Source organism: Schistocerca cancellata, chromosome 7, assembly GCF_023864275.1.
Source record: "Schistocerca cancellata isolate TAMUIC-IGC-003103 chromosome 7, iqSchCanc2.1, whole genome shotgun sequence".
NCBI classification, from domain to species: Eukaryota; Metazoa; Arthropoda; class Insecta; order Orthoptera; family Acrididae; genus Schistocerca; species Schistocerca cancellata.
The window spans coordinates 210,520,446-210,544,354 of NC_064632.1; the positions used below are offsets into that span (position 1 = coordinate 210,520,446).

At 44.1% G+C, this 23,909-nt stretch overlaps 1 protein-coding gene across 1 annotated transcript in view; it reads left to right on the forward strand.

Annotated features, from left to right (window-relative positions):
- Window positions 1–23,909, forward strand: part of LOC126092702 (uncharacterized) — a 372,947-nt gene that overhangs the window by 196,243 nt on the left and 152,795 nt on the right. The window lies entirely within an intron of this gene.

The window sequence follows — 23,909 nt, forward strand, 5'->3', positions numbered from 1 at the left end:
CGACATCGCGGTAAACGCACATTGGAAGCGTGTATTCGTCTTCGTTATACTGGCGTATCACCCGGCGTAATGGTATGGGGTGCCATTGGTTACACGTCTCAGTCACCTCTTGTTCGCATTGACGGCACTTTGACCAGTGGGCGTTACATTTCAGATGTGTTACGACCCGTGGCTCTACCCTTCATTCTATCCCTGCTAAACCTTACATTTCAGCAGGATAATGAACGACCACATGTTGTAGGTCCCGTACGGGCCTTTCTGGATACAGAAAATGTTCGACTGCTTCCCTGGCCAGCACATTCTCCAGATGTCTCACCAATTGGATATGTCTGTTCAATGGTGGCCGAGCAACTGTCTCATCACAATACGCCAGTCACTACTCTTGATGAACTGTGGTATCGTGTTGAAGTTGCATGGGCAGCTGTACCTGTACACGCCATGCAAGCTCAGTTTGACTCAATGCCCAGGCGTTTCAAGGCCGTTATTACGGCATGAGGTGGTTGTTCTGGGTACTGATTTCTCAGGATCTATGCACCCAAATTGAGTGAAAATGTAATCACCTGTCAGTTCTAGTATAATATATTTGTCCAATGAATACCCGTTTTTCATCTTCATTTCTTCTTAATGTAGCAATTTTAATGGCCATTAGTGTATATCAACACCCGTTAGCAGCTGAAGGTATTAATATAATTTTAATTTCGCCATAGTTTGTAGCTAATTTACGTTTTTTTCATATAGTTCAGTAATTGTCACCGTGTAACTAGATGCAGCTTGTAGATATGAAGAAAGTAAAATGGCAGAGTTTAGTCGTAGAAAGAAATCGCGGCTATCCCACCGAGCTAGGGCTTTGGAATGAAATGTGCCGATATTTCAAGCCTCATGTCGTTTCTCTCACTCACCCCCCCCCCCCCTCTCCCCGAACTTACCTGAGAATGTAGTTTTCCTCTGACATTCTGCCACTTTTCGTGAAAAAGGGAGTGAAAAGCGCGCCACAGGAATGTGCAGAGGTTGCCGCGATGTCCCTGTAAACTTTTCCAATTTCGCAGCGTAGGTGGGCGTTTTGATGGCGGCGTGGGCGGGTGTCGCTGGCTGCTCCGCTCTGCTGTGGACAGCTGTCCCCTTCTGTCGCTTCTGCCCGCGCGCGCGGCGAGAGCTCGTGACGTGACAGCAGCTATCCCCGGGATCTGCGTGGCGCCTGATGTCTTCCTGATGGACCTCGCCGTTAAAGGGCGGCCGGGCTGCCGCTGTCCGGCGCAGCAGTGTGGCAGGCGATACGGCGGCCGCCTCGTAAACATGCGCAAAATCCCCTGTCGTGATCCACGCTTATCCGGGAACTGCAACCGTTTCCGTGTACGGTGTTACCTGACTGCGTGTAGGGCAATGAACTTGGGTGAAAACTCGCTTTGAACCGAAATTTTAGTAGCTGGGTGCGAAGGGCTGGGCTTTTATTAACTGACGAGGTTGAACTGAATATCAGTTTTTGAATTGATTATCTACGGTAGGTTCAATCATTTTGCAGGCTACAGTGGAGAAAGTTTAAACTTTAATCCTGCAATATTAACAAAACAGTGTATCCTTGAAGAAATAAAATAATTTTAAAAGATTTTCTGAAATCCATAATTCTCATTTTAAATAAAAGGAACCTTCAAGACTTACTCTAAGCGTTATCATTACTCTAAAGATTGAACTTCAATGATATGACAGCAGACATTCAACTTTTGGTAAATAATGTTTGGAAATCGGAAATTTGTCCTACGGAACCAGCCGGCCGGGGTGGCCGAGCGGTTCTAGGCGGTTCTTGTGACAGCGAGAGCGAGAGCACCAGCAGCAGCACAGTACTGTTTGTATAAAGCGTTTATTTTGCATTTTGTTTACGACCTTCCACTAAGGAAGGGATTCTATTTGTGTTTATCTGCTCTGCATAGTAACTAACAGTTCTTGATAAAACTTTACGTAGTTTTCGTGTTAGATTTCTTAGTGTTTTCTTGATCGTTTAGAACAGAAAGCGCCCTAAAACCGTCATTTGTTTGTTTCGCGGCCGTTAGCCACTAGTCACTTGAATCAGCAGTTGTCTTGTGACAGCGAGAGCACCAGCAGCAACGAGTACTGTTTGCATAAAGCGTTTTTGTACTTATTTGCTGCGCTTAGCTTTTAAATAGTTTTTCTGGGAAAACCTAGCGTAGTTTTCGCGTCTCGTATTTCAGTGAGTGTTTCTTGATTATCAGAGTAGCTCATCAGAAGATTATCTTGGGAATTTGTCACCGTATAGGGTAGGGTAAACATAGTCATGTGTAGGGACTGTGGTTGTTGTGAGCGGACGCAAGGAGAATTGGCCACTCTTCGGGGGCAGGTGGAGGCTTTGTCTGTTAGGCTCATCGAGCTCGAGGCGCAGGCGTCGGCTCGTAGTGGCGTTGGGGCAACTGTGGTGAGACCTATGCCTACTTCGGTGGCCTTGGAATCACATGGAACCCCTGATGTCGCTGCGTCTTCCGGCAGTGAGCATCTTACCGGTCAGCCATCACTCCAGGGTGAATGGCGGACAGTGGTGGGCTCTCGCGTGCCTGGCCGAAAGGCGAAGGTGGGATCTGGCCGCGTGGCAGCTGCCTTACCCCTTTCCAACAGGTACGGGGTGCTTCCTAGTGGTGATGACATCGTTTCCGAGCCACCACAGGATGCCTCGCCTGTTGGGCCAGTGGCCGATTCTCCGGCAAGGTCCCGACAGTCACAGAGGGCGGGCCTATTAGTTATAGGGAGCTCCAACGTTAGGCGGGTAATGGAGCCCCTCAGGAAAATAGCGGGTAGGTCGGGGAAGAATGCCAGTGTGCACTCGGTGTGCTTGCCGGGGGGTCTCGTCCGTAATGTGGAGGAGGCCCTTCCGGCAGCTATTGAACGCACTGGGTGTGACCGGCTGCAGATAGTAGCACATGTCGGAACGAATGACGCCTGCCGCTTGGGTTCTGAGGCCATCCTTGGTTCCTTCCGGCGGCTGGCTGATTTGGTGAAGACAACCAGCATCGCACGCGGAGTGCAAGCTGAGCTTAATATCTGCAGCATAGTGCCCAGAGTCGATCGCGGTCCTCTGGTTTGGAGCCGTGTGGAGGGTCTAAACCAGAGGCTCAGACGACTCTGCGACTATAATGGTTGCAAATTCATCGACCTCTGTTATTGGGTGGAGAACTGTAGGGCCCCCCTAGACAGGTCAGGCGTGCACTACACACCGGAAGCAGCTACTAGGGTAGCAGAGTACGTGTGGCGTGCACACGGTGGTTTTTTAGGTTAGAGGGAGCCCCCCTTGGGCGAAACGATAAAATACCTGACGGCTTACCAGAGAGGACATTATCATCGTTGATAAAGAACGTCCGTCCTCAGAGACCAAAAACAGGAAAAGTTAACGTAATATTGGTAAACTGCAGGTGTATCCAGGGCAAGGTTCCTGAATTAGTATCTCTTATTGAAGGAAATAGTGCGCATATAGTATTAGGAACGGAAAGTTGGTTAAAACCGGAAGTGAACAGTAACGAAATCCTAGACACAGAATGGAATATATACCGCAAGGATAGGATAAACGCCAATGGTGGAGGAGTATTTATAGCAGTAAAGAATTCAATAATATCCAGTGAAGTTATTACCGAATGCGAATGTGAAATAATCTGGGTTAAGCTAAGTATCAAAGGTGGGTCAGATATGATAGTCGGATGCTTCTATAGACCACCTGCATCAGCAACCGTAGTAGTTGAGCGCCTCAGAGAGAACCTGCAGAACGTCGTGAAGAAGTTTCGTGATCATACTATTGTAATAGGGGGAGACTTCAATCTACCAGGTATAGAATGGGATAGTCACACAATCAGAACTGGAGCCAGGGACAGAGACTCTTGTGACATTATCCTGACTGCCTTGTCCGAGAATTACTTCGAGCAGATAGTTAGAGAACCAACTCGTGAAGCTAACGTTTTAGACCTCATAGCAACAAATAGACCGGAACTTTTCGACTCCGTGAATGTAGAAGAGGGTATCAGTGATCATAAGTCAGTGGTTGCATCAATGACTACAAGTGTAATAAGAAATGCCAAGAAAGGAAGGAAAATATATTTGCTTAACAAGAGTGATAGGGCACAAATCGCAGAATATCTGAGTGACCACCATCAAACGTTCATTTCTGAGGAAGAGGATGTGGAACAAAAATGGAAAAAATTCAGAAACATCGTCCAGTACGCCTTAGATAAGTTCGTACCGACTAAGGTCCAAAGCGAGGGGAAAGATCCACCGTGGTATAACAATCATGTACGAAAGGTACTACGGAAACAAAGAAAGCTTCATCATAGGTTTAAGAGTAGTCGAATCATAGCTGATAAGGAAAAGCTGAACGAAGCGAAAAAGAGCGTAAAGAGAGCAATGAGAGAAGCATTCAACGAATTCGAACATAAAACATTGGCAAACAATCTAAACAAGAACCCTAAAAAGTTTTGGTCATATGTAAAATCGGTAAGCGGATCTAAATCCCCTATTCAGTCACTCGTTGACCACGATGGCACCGAAACAGAGGACGACCGAAGAAAGGCAGAAATACTGAATTCAGTGTTCCGAAACTGTTTCACTGCGGAAAATCGTAACACGGTCCCTGACTTCAGCCGTCGCACGGACGCCAAAATGGAAAATATTGAAATAAACGATATCGGAATTGAAAAACAACTGCTATCACTTAGTAGCGGAAAAGCATCCGGACCAGACGAGATACCCTTAAGATTCTACAGTGATTATGCTAAAGAACTTGCCCCCTTTCTATCAGCAATTTATCGTAGATCGCTGGAAGAACGTAAAGTACCTAGCGACTGGAAGAAAGCGCAGGTCGTTCCCATTTTCAAGAAGGGTCATAAATCAGATGCGAATAATTATAGGCCTATTTCGCTTACGTCAATCTGTTGTAGAATAATGGAACATGTTTTGTGTTCTCGTATTATGACGTTCTTAGATAATACAAATCTCCTTCATCATAACCAACATGGATTCCGCAAACAGAGATCATGTGAAACTCAGCTCGCCCTATTTGCCCAAGAAATTCACAGTGCCGTAGACACTGGCGAGCAGATTGATGCCGTATTCCTGGACTTCAGGAAGGCATTTGATACGGTTCCGCACTTACGTTTAATGAAAAAAATACGAGCTTACGGAATATCGGACCAGGTTTGTGATTGGATTCAGGATTTCCTAGAAGAAAGAACACAACATGTCATTCTTAACGGTTCAAAATCTGCAGATGTAGAGGTAATTTCGGGAGTACCGCAAGGAAGCGTGATAGGACCTTTATTGTTTACAATATACATAAATGACTTAGTTGACAACATCGGTAGCTCCGTGAGGCTATTTGCAGATGACACGGTTGTCTACAAGAAAGTAGCAACATCAGAAGACTCGTACGTACTCCAGGAAGACCTGCAGAGGATTAATGCATGGTGCGACAGCTGGCAGCTTTCCCTAAACGTAGATAAATGTAATATAATGCGCATACATAGGGGCAGAAATCCATTCCAGTACGATTATGCCATAGGTGGTAAATCATTGGAAGCGGTAACGACCGTAAAATACTTAGGAGTTACTATCCGGAGCGATCTGAAGTGGAATGATCACATAAAACAAATAGTGGGAAAAGCAGGCGCCAGGTTGAGATTCATAGGAAGAATTCTAAGAAAATGTGACTCATCGACGAAAGAAGTAGCTTACAAAACGCTTGTTCGTCCGATTCTTGAGTATTGCTCATCAGTATGGGACCCTTACCAGGTTGGATTAATAGAAGAGATAGACATGATCCAGCGAAAAGCAGCGCGATTCGTCATGGGGACATTTAGTCAGCGCGAGAGCGTTACGGAGATGCTGAACAAGCTCCAGTGGCGGACACTTCAAGAAAGGCGTTACGCAATACGGAGAGGTTTATTATCGAAATTACGAGAGAGCACATTCCGGGAAGAGATGGGCAACATATTACTACCGCCCACATATATCTCGCGTAATGGTCACAACGAAAAGATCCGAGAAATTAGAGTAAATACGGAGACTTACAAGCAGTCGTTCTTCCCACGCACAATTCGTGAATGGAACAGGGAAGGGGGGATCAGATAGTGGTACAATAAGTACCCTCCGCCACACACCGTAAGGTGGCTCGCGGAGTATAGATGTAGATGTAGATGTACACGCTGGACCCACGCGACCGCTACGGTCGCAGGTTCGAATCCTGCCTCGGGCATGGATGTGTGTGATGTCCTTAGGTTAGTTAGGTTCAAGTAGTTCTAAGTTCTAGGGGACTGATGACCTCAGAAGTTAAGTCCCATAATGCTCAGAACCATTTTTGAATCTACGGAACCAAACTGCTGAGGTCATCGGTCCCTAAGCTTACACACTACTTAATAACTTACGCTAAAGCAAACACACACACACACATCCATGCCAGATGGAGGACTCGAACCTCCGACGGGAGCAGCTGCGCGAACCGTGTCAAGGCGCCCTACACCGCACGGCTACTATTTCATTCAACCAGAACACATATAACATATAGGAAAACTAATGAGCCCGGTCCCTCAATCAGGCAGGATCTAGGGGAAAGGGGGGGGGGGGGAGGACGGCGTATCTGCTCCGGGTATCTTGAAGAAAAAAATACCTTGTTTCATAAAGCTCCTAGTATCCAGCGTACGTTGCTCTTCGATTATTCACATGACTTTGAAAAGCATCCCAGTTTGTTTTTGAACATTTTTGAACACATTCTAAGTTGATTTCTCAACGAATCTTAAGTTGATTTTTGAATTCTTGCATAGCGCACGTGATGTCTCTGCCAGGGAAATCCTCTTTGCATGTAGAAACAAAAAACTTTTCCGCAGAAAAAAGGAGACTTGGCTATACACTCTGAACCAAAAAACCCGACCGAGTAAATGCCAATCGCTGTTTATTTATATGGTTGATCGGGTGTGGAGTGATCGCCTTTGTTATAATTATTAGCGGAATCCATAGATTCAGACTACCAGACAGGAAATAAACGACGAACGGGAGTAACAAGTAGGAAAGATTACATATTATTTTCTCGGTGTATCAAAGAAAATGAAATTTTGAAAGAAAATTTTTGCAGAAGGCTACACTACCAAGTGCCAGCTTACAGGTCTTGGTTGGCAGCCGCTTAAGTTCTGTTCTCGGAATAGCTCGGACAACGCGTTGTAAGAACACCTAACAACGCCGAACCGGAGAATAAATGAGGCATAACTGAACCGGTGGTTCTGCAGCGTTAGTGAAGTTAACCGGAGAATAAATTTAGACAATGGCAGGAATGGTTACATAATTAGTGATGACAAGATTGTTTGGTAGAACGAGGGAGGAGAAGAAATGGAGATATGGCTCTGAGCACTATGGGACTTAACATCTATGGTCATCAGTCCCCTAGAACTTAGAACTACTTAAACCTAACTAACCTAAGGACATCACACAACACCCAGTCATCACGAGGCAGAGAAAATCCCTGACCCCGCCGGGAATCGAACCCGGGAACCCGGGCGTGGGAAGCGAGAACGCTTCTGCACGACCACGAGCTGCGGACAAATGGATATATCACACAAATTATACAGAAGAATATCACGATTCCAAATTTATATAAAAACTTCGTACTACCACTGTTCGATCTCAAGCTAGAGAAACTGGAGTATATCAATGAAATGTGAAACCATTTGCTAACATAAAGTCAGTTTTCTTGTAAATGGCCTTACAAGCATTTCATATTGGTACTCTGTCGTGTTAGTTATGCTAGTGAGGTACATAAAAATGACAATTTTTACCAAAACAGTCTCGCTTATTTGGCGTGTGTTACAATTGCTGCAATATTAGAAAGACCTATTTCGTTTTATCTAGAAGACAGTGACAAAATAGATGTAACCAAATCGAGAAACCACACTACTCTTGGATACTATTCGTATTAACAGCATTTTCAGTATTAGATAACATGTTAATTTTTCGTGTAGCAAAACTTTGACGAAATTTGGTTACGTAACAGATTCTCTCGCATAAAGAGAAGGACGCCTTGTAAAGCTGTAGGAAGATTAGAGAAGAAATACAGGGATCTAAGGACTGAAGAAATGTGTACTGTCTTGCTTGTCCTTTGTCTGTACTGGTTTTGTGTCTCCTATATTTAATTTTCTGTCATACAAAAAAATTATTTGGTAATAGACAATAAAGAATGCAAATTTTCTGAAGAGTTCCTATTGTGCCAGTCACAAATAATCCCACCCAGTATTAATTGTGAGTTTTTTAAGCTGGGTAGGTTGTCAAACCAGCCGACTTGGAGCAGGACTGGAACCACAGGACATTTTAATTTCCACTGTCCTGAATTTAGGTTTGACTACTTCCTTTACAATATACACGCTTAAATTCCATAGAGCGAAATACAGAGACGTCTGATAGAAGAATGATGTGTGAAGAGCCGTGGAACTGCACTTTGGCACACCTAAGACGAAATAACATGTCTTACAATTCCTCGTACGTATATGGTTTATATATCAAATTCCTAAGAAAGATGAGCGCTATAGAGTGAACATATTTTCGAAAAATCGATTTCTTTTTTAAATTTTTGCCGTCCTATCTCATACTCTCGAGGTGGGCCGGGGGGTGGGGGGTGGGGGGGGGGGGCACCACCGTTAAGTTTTTGCCCCGGCTGGAAAATAACACAGATCCGGCGCTGCCCCCAACCAGCACCGGTCATACATTACAGAGAAATAATGCACCAACTCAATTGCACGACGTAGAGCGCTACGCTCTCTATTCGCCAATGCAGCAGCAGCAGCAGAAGTAATTCTTTTATCGCGCATTTTCATCGGTACTCTTATGCTAGATAACTAATAAGTGTACTAACCTATGGGACTATGGTGGGCCACATCTTAACTCAAACTTAGGGGCAATTATATTGAGATGGAATAAAAGTTCTTATATTAGTGCTTGTATCAGAATTAAACACAACGGTGACCACCAGTATACAAAGGCCATCGAGCTTACAATATGATCAGTTTTCTGCTCGCACTTAATGTGGAGCAGCCGGCCGGAGTGGCCGAGCGGTTCTAGGCGCTACAGTCTGGAACTGCACGACCGCTACGGTCGCAGGTTCGAATCCTGCCTCGGACATGGATGTGTGTGATGTCCTTAGTTAGGTTTAAGTAGTTCTAAGTCTCGGGGACTGATGACCTCAGATGTTAAGTCCCATAGTGCTTAGAGCTGTTTGAACCATTTGAACTTAATGTGGCAAAATCATAAATACATTTCGTTGCATTTTTCACAAAAATGCATGGCGCATATATAACTGTCAAGGCACTGCTGTTAACGGGCAAGCCCCTCGTTTATATCACGCGTTGACGACAGAAAAAAAATTATCACCAAGTATTCCAAATACAATCATGTTGTGCACGATCATAACACATGCGTAATTTCTGGTATCAGGTTCCCATACAAGGACCACTATAGAACTGTGTATACAGAGAGGGTGCATGGACCACCCACAACTTGCTATACACTTAAGCAAGACAAAAGAACAATAGCAACACCATAGTACAACGCTGGAACATCTCACTTGGCCATGCTCCGTGCAACATTTCAAATCAACTCAAACAATGCTGATCTTGTTCCGCGCCCGTACACACCACACAAGGTCTGTAGTTTGTGTGCGGCGTCTGTTATCGAAATGTTTCCACAAAACCCCACTCCTTGTTGTTTCACACGCAATAGCATCTCTCTTCACTGCAAAACTCTTCCTCTAAGCCAACAGCAAATACTTGGCAAAATAGCGAAACAAAGAGCTCGCGCAACGATGGAACCAAAATCCAACAGCACGCCAAGCGCAAAGTCGCCCACAAGAGCGTGACTGCACCAGACGACAACCAACTTCGGTAACGACGTTGACTAAAACAATTAATAGCCGACATAAGGTGTCACTCAAACCAATAAAGTTCAACGTAAAAGAACAGTGTCTATTTAGTAATTGGCTACCTGCATTTTGGATCGACGAAAGCGCATACTATTGCAAGAAAATCTTTTCAAACTGAGAACTCAGAGGAGTCATGTAGAATTCACAGTTGTAAAAGCTGCATATCAGCTGGGCACCAAACATTAACTCCTTGTCGTATTATGCGCGAGTCGCACAACGCTGCTTCGGCCATCAAACCAGAGGGCCTTATGGGCACCAAGCCACAGAGCCAACTGTTCCTCGCTTCCTCTGTACACCGTAGGTCCGCTCACGCTACAGCGGAGCCAGCAAGCAGACGACGCGCCAGTTCCCTTCGCCGGATCGATGGACATTCGGATCACTCTGATTGCTTACGATCTGTCAAGTGGAAACATTAAGAAACCTAATGACAGACGAAAAAGTCTTATCTCACGAACTAGCTTTTGGCTCCAGTAAGGAAACAGGTTTGTACTTGAAGTAGGAACGAAGACAAGGATTTAACATCCCGTCTACGACGAGGCCCGACGAGATGACGCATAGACCGTGATTGAGGTATCATGTGGAAGGAAATCGCACACGTCCTTTCCAGATGAGCCATGCCGGCCTTTGCCTTAAGTGATTTAGAGGAACTGCCGGAAGTATTAATCTTGGTGGCTGGATGAGGAACTGAACCCCAGTCCTCCAGAATTCTAGTCCACTATTTTAATTATTGCACCTGAAATTCTAATATGTTTGTGCATAAAGACAAGCGGGAAAACCATTCGTACAAACATACGGTGGCGCGAAATGGACACAAGAAACTGTGTTGCTTAGTATAAGTGGAGGGGAGAGGTCAGTCACCCCAAAAAACTGTTATTCTATCGGTTAGAGCGTCCAGTTTAAGTAGAAATGACACAGTGGACCGTTCTGCATCGTTTCATTGTTGAACATTATTTCAAAAGTAATGAATCTATACAAATGGTTCTAATGGCTCTAAGCACTATGGGACTTAACATCTGAGGTCATCAGTCCCCTAGAACGTAGAACTACTTAAACCTAACTAACCTAAGGACATCACACACATCAATGCCCGAGATGGGATTCGAACCTGCGACCGTAGCAGCAGCGTGGTTCCAGATTGAAGCGCCTAGAACCGCTCGGCCACAGCGGCCGGCAATGAATCTATTATCAGAATTCAGTGGTTCTTTAGTTCAATATTGAGCGTAATGTTTCAATATCTGGCCTCAACACAGTAGTTCTTTGGGTTAACTGTTTTCGCGTAACTGTATCAGTTATGAAAAGAAAATCAACTGGTTGTCCTCTTACCGCGGGAACGCTAGAAAATATGGTCAGAGTAACAGCGTCTGTTCTTCAAAGTCCACGTTGCTCCACTTGGCGGCGTGCTGTGAGTCAGAACATATCTAATCTCTCTCTACATCGCGTCCTGAACTGTGGTTGAAATGGCTCTGAGCACTATGGGACTTAACTTCTGAGGTCATCAGTCCCCTATAACGTAGGACTACATAAACCTAACTAACCTAAGGACATCACACACATCCATGCCCGTGGCAGGATTCGGACCAAACTGTAGCGCCTAGAGCCGCTCGGCCACACTGGCCGGTCCTGAACTGTGAGTTACAATTTCATCGTTACAAAATTATGATGTTGCAGAAGCTTAACGAAAGTGATTTTCGACGAACGGAGACGTTCCTTAGAGATTGTTTTATGTTACTGCTAATGATGATGTTTCGTTAATGATGAGCGGCGAAGCTCACGTTATATTGGGCAGTTTTGTAAATAAGCAAAATTGTCGCTACTGCGCAGCAAGCAACCAAAAAGGATAGCATCACAAACCATTGTACAGTGTTAAAGTGACATGGGGTTGGGTTTCGAAAGTGAGTATCACTGGGCCTTATTTTTTTTAAGAATGCGGCGCTAGTGTAACAGTTAATTCGAACGTTACCTCGCAATGTTGCGCAGTGTTTTGCGGCCAGAACTTGAGGCTTTGGAGATCAGTATGGCTGAAATGTGATTCCAACAAGATGGAGCGACAGCCCATATTGCTAATACATCCACGGCAGTTGTTCGAGAAATGTTTGCTCAAAACTTGATCTCACGTTTCGGCGATCTCTACTGGCCTGCACATTCGCCAGATCTGTCGGTGTGTACAACTTCTTCTTATGGGGTGATTTGAAGTGCAAAATTTATTGCCGCAAACCTCGTTCACTCAACGATACGAAGCTTTCAATATGTGAAAAGACTTCTGCTGTTTGATAGCAAACTTTGACTAAGGTTATGCAGGACTTTAAAGAAAGACTTTTAATGTGTGTGTGTGCAAAGGACACCATTTTCCGATCTTTATTAAATAGTTGCAATTCTTAAAGTGGATAACTTACACGTTGTATTGGTGTAAACACATTTTATACACTGATCTGCCAGATCATTATGACCAACTGCCTACAGTCGGTATGTCCACCTTCGACACGCATAACAGTGGTGACGCTCATGGCATGGCACTGGAGGGAGTTGGTACCACATCTGCACACACAGGTCACCTAATATCCGTAAATTCCGGAGAGGGGGACGATGCCCTCTGACGCCACGTTCAATCACATCCCAGATGTGTACGATCTGTTTCAGATCTGGCAAGTTGGTGGGCTGGCATATCAATTAGAACTCGCCTCTGTGTTCCTCGAACCACTACATCTCACTCCTGGCCTTGTGACATGACGCATCATCTTGTTGAAAATTGTCACAGGCGACAGGAAACATATCGTCATGAAGGGGTGTACGAGGTCTGCAACCATGTACCCTACTCCTTGGCCGTCACGGTGCCATGCACGAGATGCATTTGACCCGTGGATGCCCAAGTGAATATTACCCAAAGCATAACGGAACCTGCGCCAGCTTGTCTCCGTACCGCAGTATGGGTGTCAAGGGGCTCTTACCATGGAAGCCGACGGATTCGCACCCTGCCATCGGCGTGATGAAGAAGGTATCGAGATGCATCAGACCACGCAACGCTCTGTCACTGCGCCAGCGTCCAATGCCGATGGTCACGTGCTCTTCTCATTATTAGTCCGACGTCCGACATATGTGATGAAGGGTGGCCGCCAAACCGCACGACATCTGGACGTGGTTTCACCTTGGTTTCGCCACATGTCGAAGACACTCACCATAGCACTCCTCCAACACTTGACAAGTAGTGCAGTTCCCGAAATCTTCATGTCCAGCCTCCGGATCATAACAGTCTGCCGTCGGTCAGACTCACACAGGTCGCGCACCTTTTCCATTCTACACAAGGACAATACGCTCACTGATTACACTACGTGCACAGTGCATGTGTCTGACTAGCAATAATTCCTCACCAGATGATTCTGCTATCACCTGGGCGGGTTTATATCGATAGCAGGTCGGTGGTCATAATGTTCTGGCTGATCAATGTATATGATCTAAACAAACTTAATCATAAAAGTTTGAAATTAATGCGTTCTTTTTGTATCAGATTACAGGTCGTCGGTGTCAGAGAAAAGTGCTGAACGTTACAAAGGCGTAGTCGTAACTGAGAATAGCGTAAACTTTTAAACTTCTTGCTTGAAAGACATGCATAAAATGTAATATCTGCAAGACAGTGGGTTTCGCTGAGTTTATGACCATCTCTTTTCGGCTGCTATGGTATGCAGCTATCTCCAGCTCAACAGCTTGCGGTCTGGCACTCAGAAGACATGATTGAATAGCAATGTAACTTCGTACGTGGGCACATCGGAGGGTATGGAAACGATTAAAGTTGCAATTCTCTGTGACATATACAAGGGCTACCAGGGTGCATTAGTGTTTTTCGTATTTAGTGTTGTTACGAGGCCTGGTTGTGTATATAAACGAAAGTGAGTAGCATCAGATTTGAGTGATCACTGGGAAGGACACGGGCATGTCGCGTGCTCGCTTGAGACAGAGTTATCAGCACATGGCAGTGTTTGATATGAGTCTCATTGTGGGTCGCCATTTTGCCAGTTGGTGGAATCGTGCAGTATCCTGTTTCGTGGGGCATTCGGATGTGGTAGTGTTCCGATTGGACTTTATGGGAACGGGCGAACAGAGTTGTTCATCATCTAGCTTCTATGTCTGACCACCACAATGGAGCGTCGCCACGTTGTGCACCAGACAAATCGTAACTTCTTCACAGCTGAACCTACCGCCTGAGAAGAAGTTATGGACTCCTCACAATAATCTGTGTCATCCCACACAACTGGCCAGAGGTGAACAGTAGTGTGACCTAGGAATTACTGTTCCATGCAGAGGCTGCTGCTAACACCACAAGAATGGCTTCGTTTGGAATTATGCGGCGACTGGGAAGCATGGACTGATAAATGGCGTCACATTGTGTTCAGTGATGAATCGCGATTTGCGCTACCCCGGATAGTCATCGTCAGTGAGTCGTGGGAAAAGGTCACATTTTGCCAGTGTTTTGGAGAGGCACAGCTGTGTTACCCCTGCTGTCATTGTGTGGAGAACCATAGGGTTTGACTTCATGTCACGGATGGTAGTGACTGAGGAATTTCTGAAGCCAGAATTTTTCCTCACAGATATCCTCCGTCCTCATGTATTACCCCTCATGGGACAATAAATCGTAACAGGACGTTCCTCATTCAAACATGGTATGTTTGTCTAGGGACTACGTGCGTGACGAGGTACTCCTGTGGCCAGGAAGGTCCCCAGATCTGTCTCCGATAGAACACGTGTGATACCAGCTTTGTCCATTCTAGTGTCGATATCTGGGATATCAATGGTCAGTTTTCTGTGTATTGGCATGAAAATCGCTTCTGTGGCAACTCCAGAATATCCCTAAGTCACATGCTTGAGTTAAATGTTTTGCGATTAACTGACCCGCCTATTCGCACACCTGTGACTTGAAAATCCATTTGATGCGTAGGACCCGAAAATGGAGCAGTAGTCTCCGAAACGAGAAACGTCGTGACAGTTTATATTTTTGTAGGGTACGGACAGTTCTTGATACCTCCTTGAACTTTGCAACTATATGCTCAGTCTAATTTAGCGTGTCGTCTGTTATTATTACTAGACGCTTTTCTGAGTGAGATAAAGTGATATTTGTTCGATACAGAATTAAATATGGTAGGGATTCCCGATATTTCGGACTAAATAGCGCGGAATGACCAAGAAGGACCGCTTGAATTTTGGATTACGAGTACGAATATGCTATGGCTGCTTTTTAATGTTAGGTCACTTTATACAATATCTGAACAAAAAACATTGTATGAAGTCAGCAATGTCAAAGAATTTGCTTAAGTCTAAGAAAAATAGAGTAATCGCTTCTGGTCTGTTCATGACAAGGTTCAGCTCGGTCGTCTGTTACTTTTATATAAAACTGTCTGAATACCTGGCATTGCCTGGATGTGTATTTATTCCACTTTTCTCTGCACCTCCTATCCATCTCCATCCTTCTGTATTGATCTCCTCCTCTCTGTCCAGCACATCTTGCCTCCTCTCTCTCTTCCACCCACCACTCTGTGTCCGTCTCCTCCTGCCCTTCTCTCATTCCATCTGCTCCTCTCTCCTCCCTGTCGCTCTGATCCCCTCCTCCCTCTATCCATCTGCTCCTTCCTCCTCTGTCCACCTTCTCCCCCCCCCCATCTCTGTCCACCCCTTCCACTCCACTCTCATCTCCTCCTTCCCCTCTCTCCTTCAATCTCCTCTTCCCCCTCTCGTAGTTTATCTCCTCCTCCCCCTCTTCTCTGTCTGTCACCAACTCTTTTCTTTGCCTGTTTGTCTCCTCCTCCTGTCCCCGCTCTTTCTTAAAGTCTCCTCTTTTCTGTCCTCCTGCTTAGCTTGGTGTTAACGTGCTTGCCTTACATGCAGTGACCCGGGTTCGATTACTGGCCGGGTTGGGGATTTTCTCCGCTTGTGGACTGGGTGTTGTGTTGTCCTCATCACCTTTCATCCTTATCACCGGCATGCAAGTCGCCCAATGTGGCGTCGACTGAAAAAGGCTTGCACTTGGCAGCCAAACTTCCTCAGATGGGGCCTTCCGGCCAACAATGCGAACACTCATTTCATTTCCTCTTTTCTTTCTCTGTTCATCTTCTCCTGAAAGAGCCATAGTATCTCTTCTCAACATATACCCGCTACTCCTTAGTGGACATGAAATTAATTTCTAGTACGAGCACATAAATGACACATAGAAATCCGCCAACGAATGCTAATATTAAAGACATGGCAGTTTTCGTTTCTCATATTGTTTAAAAACATTTTTCCTTCTACAGTTATAAACCACTACAACATATAACGACTGATTGCCTTACAGTGAATCACATTTTTCTGGAACCTTAAGAAGTGTTTGCAGTTATTTAGCAAGAAGTTAATATATTACGAGCTATAATAGTCTATGGCCACTTTTTAGTACTAGTTCTCTTTATACAACAATCTGAATAAAAACCATAGCATGAAGTCAACAGTGTCAAAGAATTTGCTACAGCCTATGAAGCACATGAAAATCATCTCTTGTCTATCCATGGCAAGCTGTTACTTTTTTCTTCTTCATTTAGTTACATATGACACATCATTGACTTACAATGAAATGTACTGTTAAGGCCTTACAGAGAAGATCAATTAACACAGGGAATATAAATGTTGTCCAACACTGTTCATCACGAAGCAGCAAAGATTAATGTCCTCTAATAAAAAGTATCTTTTAATTATTTGTGTTGTCAAAGGATTAAGAGGATTAAAAAGGTTCTATATTTGATACAACTGACACTTACTCTTACCTGTAGTGGAATAAAGGTCGCCTGAAAAGATTGCTGTGAACAAAACTTGTGTAAAAACGTGACATTAAAGCAATAGCATTGAGTAAACCATAGAAAAAGGATGTGGACGCATTTTAACCGTAGTCCATCTTCGATAAACCATTGATTATTATTACACAGAGCTAGTGAACAATTATCTCGAAAACGCCGAAGATGATGGACTGTTCACGTGCTACTGTCGTGAGCATCTATGGAAAGAAGAGCTAGCCATCGAAAGCTAGAGAATTATATTCTAATTGACGCAGTTGGAAAGTCAAAAGATTTTATTAGGATACATGGTGATCTGTGGCATCTCTGCTGAAAGAGCACAATGCTGCCGCAAGCACAAGCGTTTCAGAGAACACTGTTTATCGTAGATCGATGAACAACAGCAGACCATCCCTACGTGTTCACATGTTGACCGAACGACATCTTCAGTTACGATTGCAGTGGGCACGGGCCATCCAGACTCGCCCGTCGATCAATGGAAACGTGTTGGTTTTTCACATGAATCACATTTTTGCTATACCAGGTCGAGTGTCATCTCACAAATGCCATCATCGAGGTGAAAGGCGGCTTGAAACGTGCAGCGCGCCACGGTCGCAGGCTGATGGGAGCAGTATTATGCCATGGGAGACGCTCTTCAGTGCTTTAATGGGACTTAGTAATCTAAGACACGCTGACAGCTGTGAACCACATGCATCCCTTCACGCCTGACGTCTTCCCCAACGGCGATGTCATCTTTCAGCAGTATAATTGCCCGCGACTCGGAACCAGAACCGGGCTACAGTGGTTTGAGGAGCATTAGAGTGAACTCACATTGATGTCTCGGCGACCAAATACGCCTGTAGTAACTCCTATCGCGCTCCATCACCACGTACGCAAATCAGAGGCCTGTTGTTTACGTTAATTAAATGGTCTGTGCGCCGACATCTACACCACATACCTCCATAAACCAATCAACAAACAGTCGGATTTCTGATACACAGAATCAGTGATGTATTTTGTTCCAAAGACGGGCAAACAAGTATAAAGCAAGTGGTCATAACGTTTTCGCTCAACAGTATAAGTTGACGATTATTGCTAGTTGTTAGAAACGCAACGTCATTTCGGAGTTACTCACCGTCATTTCGGAGTTACTCATTCTTGAGATGTTCAGTAAGCTAACTTGAGCTACATTACAAAATTTGGTCATAGATTTAATTTTCATTATCCGTATCTCTGTCTACATCAATCAGAAGCTGTCTCACAAGTATGTTCAGTATCTCTGTAGATACATGTCTTTTGAAGTAGTATACAAATAAACGGTAGTATTGCAAACGCAGAATGCATTTTAAACGAGGGGTAATATTTAGCGGGTAGATTTCCTTTATATACAGGGTGAGTCACCTAACATTACCGCTGGATTTATTTCGTAAACCACATCAAATACTGACGAATCGATTCCACAGACCGAACGTGAGGAGAGGGGCTAGTCTAATTGGTTAATACAAACCATAAAAAATGCACGGAAGTATGTTTTTTAACACAAACCTTCGTTTTTTTAAATGGAACCTCGTTAGTTTTGTTAGCACATCTGAACATATAAACAAATAAGTCATCAGTGCCGTTTGTTGCATTGTAAAATGTTAATTATATCAGGAGATATTGTAACCTAAAGTTGACGCTTGAGTACCACTCCTCCGCTGTTCGATCGTGTGTATCGGAGAGCACCGAATTACGTAGGGATCCAAAGGGAACGGTAATGGACCGTAGGTACAGAAGAGACTGGAACAGCACATTACGTCCACATGCTAACATCTTTCTATTGGTCTTTTTCACTGACGCACATGTACATTACCATGAGGGGTGAGGTACACGTACACACGTGGTTTCCGTTTTCAATTACGGAGTGGAATAGAGTGTGTCCCGACATGTCAGGCCAATAGATGTTCAATGTGGTTGCCATCATTTCTGCACACAATTGCAATCTCTAGCGTAATGAATGTCGTACACGCCGCAGTACATCTGGTGTAATGTCGCCGCAGGCTGCCACAATACGTTGTTTCATATCCTCTAGGGTTGTAGGCACATCACAGTACACATTCTCCTTTAACGTACCCCACAGAAAGAAGTCCAGAGGTGTAAGATCAGGAGAACGGGCTGGCCAATTTATGCGTCCTCCACGTCCTATGAAACGCCCGTCGAACATCCTGTCAAGGGTCAGCCTAGTGTTAATTGCGGAATGTGCAGGTGCACCATCATGCTGATACCACATACGTCGACGCGTTTCCAGTGGGACATTTTCTAGCAACGTTGGCAGATCATTCTGTAGAAACACGATGTACGTTGCAGCTGTTTGGGCCCCTGCAATGAAGTGAGGACCAATGAGGTGGTCGCCAATGATTCCGCACCATACATTTACAGTCCACGGTCGCTGTCGCTCTACCTGTCTGAGCCAGCGAGGATTGTCCACGGGCCAGTAATGCATGTTCCGTAGATCCACTGCCCCATGGATTGTGAAACCCACTTCATCGGTAAACAGGTAGAACTGCAACGCATTCTCTGTTAATGCCCATTGACAGAATTGCACTCGATGATTAAAGTCATCACCATGTAATTGCTGATGTAGCGACACATGAAACGGGTGAAAGCGGTGACGATGCAGTATGCTGCTCGCCGACCGTGGCCCGTGTTTGTTACAACACGCAACTGAACGTCGGAGGTTTCAAGCGTCAACTTTAGGTTACAATATCTCCGGATGTAATTAACATTTTACAATGCAACAAACGGCACTGATTACGTATTTGTTTATATGTTCAGATGTGCTAACAAAACTAACGTAGTTCCATTTAAAAAACTTAGGTTTGTGTTAAAAAACATACTTCCGTGAATTTTTGTATGGTTTGTATTAAACAATTACACTAGCCCCTCTCCTCACGTTCGGTCTGTGAAATCGGTTCGTCAGTATTTGATATGGTTTACGAAATATATCCAGCGGTAACGTTAGGTGACTCACCCTGTATATATACGTAGGTAAGAAAATGCTTAGTTCTGTAGGTATGATAAGAAAATAGACGAGAAAATAGTTTCCTAGTTAAGAAACTAAGTTATGGTGACATCCTTATCTGAAAATCTATTGTGTCTAGAAAGTTCTCGAACTTTTCGGAGTTTACTTGGACTACATGCCTTAACCGCTCGGCTACGGGTGTACACTCAACGATGCTCCGGCAGATTCCATTTTGCATGCCTGAGCGCGTTTTGATGGGAGTTACCTGGTCGCTGAATAATCTTCGTTAAGCCGGACCAGTTCTACCGCTTCAGCGCTTTCATAAAGTATGGGCACGTGTTCTTTCTGCGTAGTTACGTCAGGTCAACGATTTACGCATCATCTGCCAGTGACGAAGGGCTAGCTGTGAATGCATTGAAGCAAATACTCATGGAAATTGTATTCATGAGTGAATTAATATTGTGATTCATTCTTAAAATTCAGTAAACGACAAGTATAGCGAAAATTTACTTTACTTGCCTGTAGTTTGACATAATCTCAAAAGTCAGATAATCACCATTTCCCAACCGATATTTATATAACACAGATTTTACGCGCGGAACTCGTAGTAATAGCACGTTCTCGTAACCTCTACACGCTTATGAACAACTTCCACGAGTTCGTCTTCGATCTTGATGATGCGAACGTCTGTGAACACTGTGAGGCACTATTTTTCATTCAGTGTTCACGGTACAAGTTAATGGTTTGTTTTGATGATTTTTTGAATGACTACGATGTCTATTCTGTGAAGTGTTATACATACATCCCATAGAAGGTTGGTCTCTGCACCTTCCGGACACTGATTTTCTGTCTCCCTACTGACACCCATGGTGAGTCAGTAACATCCAATATTTTTCACGCCATAGTTGTTAACATTACACTTTCAAATGTGCGTTACTAAATATTGAACTCGCACTCAAGGGGTTTCTTGTCAGAAGTACGCATAGGTTTCAGATTAAACACTAGTTGATAGGCACCTCTTCTATGGGATACGGAATACAGCGGGAGGTGCACGACGATGCCATTCTGATCCGTTCCTACAGCGACGACAGCAAAACCGCAGTACATTTCCAGGGTTGATGAATTATTCAGTGTTTCATATAGTGCGATGTACGATTTTTCACTACTGTGAATCTGCTTTCACATAAAGAAAGGCAACAAGGATAACAATGCAATGAATCATAATTGCGTTATTGCTCTGCAGAGAACAGGTGGAGACCAAATAATCACTAAATATATCTGAACTACATCCGAAATATTCTCTGTAGACTTCATATCTACCCTGTATGCGGCGAAATCCGTGAAGATAAAGCGAAGCGAAGACATAATATTTCAAAATAAATTTGTTACGAAGTTTTCGTGATGTCTTCCAATAGTTTTGGTCTAATTTTGTCAGTCTGTCGACATTTTAGATAGAGATGGTGGCTGAGATAGTCTGTTCCTCCACAAATTAGGAACGACTCTGAAACCAGTTACAATGCGTCTGGTTTGTCTACCACAAACAAGAATAAAGAAGGTGTGGTGTGCGTACTGTAAGATGTTCGGTACACACACCATCAGATTATTTGACTTGTCGCTCTAACGAAGTAGACGAGTGTCAGCAATATGTCTCGTGGTATTATCGTGGCGTGTTTATCTTCTGCCGTTAGGTCAGACGATAAAAATCCCACTTTTACGCTTAGAGTAGCAGATAGACGGTGACCAACTTTAAACAGAACTTGATTAATATTTACACACATTTATTAAAATAATAAAATGCATAGACATTATGTAACTTGATTCTGGATGCTGTTTACAATTGACAATCTGAAGTTCCTTTGGTCTTGGTACGTTAATCTTATTCTCACATATCTCTGATACTTGACAAAGCGTCTATACATTTCTCTTCATGGCTATGTACAGGAATATGATAATCTTATTTGGCGCAGACTGAAACTTGACTATAGACTAATGCAGACTAATACAGACTGACTAATCGGAGGTCTGTACACTCGTTATAATACCTCGCGTGTTCTGGTATCACTGCGCGAGTGTGATCCGCGGGGAGAAAAGGTTCTACTTAGCAGCAGTCTCATTGGCTGCGTTACATATTAATACGCGGATCGGCGAAAGCAGAATTTGGTCCGTCTCTAAGACAGCGCCATCTCGTAGTGCGGAGACGGACGAGCGCTGCGCCTGCGCTGTTGTGCTTAGTAGGGCGCGCTCTAGTGGGAAAGTTGTGTACGCGCTGACTACGCGGAACTATGTACACAACAGCAGGTATAAAAAAATGTGTAACAAGTACGATGAAGAGACTGCATATCATACAACCCCGTGGTTGTAGAGGTAAATTACAGGATGAGTCATAAATGCGGAAAATATTTCGTGGATAGTGTCACACGCTGGTGTATTGATCATATTTTGTGTTGCAGCTGGCTTTCACTAATTGGAACTCGTAGCGGCTGGTCAGATTATTAATTTTCCACAGCCATGTTAAATTTTGCCTGATAAATCAACGTACTCAATCAAAAGCTTTGCTTTGTATTTGCATATACATCTCTCCGCAGCGACCTTAGGACCTTAGGATGTGTGGCGTGGCGGATGGCGCTTCCTCTACTACGAGTACTAACTTAAACTCCCCCCCCCCCCCACATATATATATATATATATATATATATATGTGTGTGTGTGTGTGTGTGTGTGTGTGTGTGTGTGTGTGTGTGTGTCTGGTCTCGAGTTTCTCTGATATTCTCTTCATGATCATTTTACAAGATATACTTAGGAGGATGTAATATAGAGCCTAGCTGTTCTTACAACGCATGCTCTCGTAATTGTAACAGTAAAATTCCTCGCGATCTGCGGCGCTTGTCTGGTAGAGTTTGCCACTGGAGTCTCAAGAGTAGATCCTTGGCTCTCTCGCGCTTACTGAACAGACCCGTGACTACACGTGTGGCTCTTCTTTGGATCTTCTCTATCTGCTCTGTTAATCGTATCTACTACGGTGGGATGAACAACACTCAAGAAGCAGCTCTTAAGGTAACTCTTTAGTGGTTGAATTAATCTTCCCTGAAATGAGTTTACACCTGTGCGCCTTGCAGCTAGTCGCCGTGCGGCTGTTTGCCCACAAGCAAGTGCAGGCACATGTCTCTCCGTCTGGAATGGGGAGACTCCAGCTCCTGCGCACGGTAGCCCGTGCACACAATTCAGACGCGTGCCCCTATTTGCCTCATCGTGCTACATGCACTTAGTGCATACAGAAAGTCGCAGAGGCAGGGTCGTTTCAATTAATCTCCGTCTGCTTTCTCTGCAACTGGTCCTGTATGATCGTTTCACTTAGGTCACTCAGGATGCACATTCCAAGACGTTTTATGATTGTTTCAAGTGTTTTATCAACAATAATGTAAACGAGCATTGATGGGTTTTCCGCATACTCATCCACACATGTGTTTTTCTTTAAATTGTTTATTTGATCTTCTGGATCTAAAGGCTGTTTTGCCGTGTAGGGGCTTCAGAAGTATGTTACACATGTCCCATCAAGAATGGCGCGTTTTCAGAAGACAGCACATGTTCGGGTTTCTTACAAATTTCTGCTGCGATACGAATAACATGTACATCACCGTGTCAAACTGAAATGACACGGAAACTGGAAACATACTACAAACTTGAAACACCGGGGAAAGTTCGATTCTTGGGAGCAGAATGTCGAAATTGCACTAGATTCACCATGAAAGTTTGGAGTTAAGTGTAAAGTCATCAGATGACCAAAACAAATTGCAAAATGATTTCGACAAGATATCTGTATCTCTGTTGGTTCGTTATGGACAGTGAACAATGTTTGGTTAAGTAATTCTCAATGTCAATTAAATTCACCAACTGCCGTGTAACTTAAGATGTTATTTTATTTTATTTTCAAGGCTACCAGTTTCAGCATTTCATTGTGCCATATGGGGCCTGAAGATGGCATAATGAAACCCGGTATCCTCCAAAATACAATAAAATAACATCTTAAGTTACGCTACTTTTGGTGAATTTAATTAACATTGGCAATTAGATATCTGTGTCGTGTTATTTACTCTAAACAATGAAAAGTGTGAAGTCATCGACATGAGTACTGAAAGAAAACCGCTAAATTTCAATCACACGATGAATCACAGAAATCTGAAGC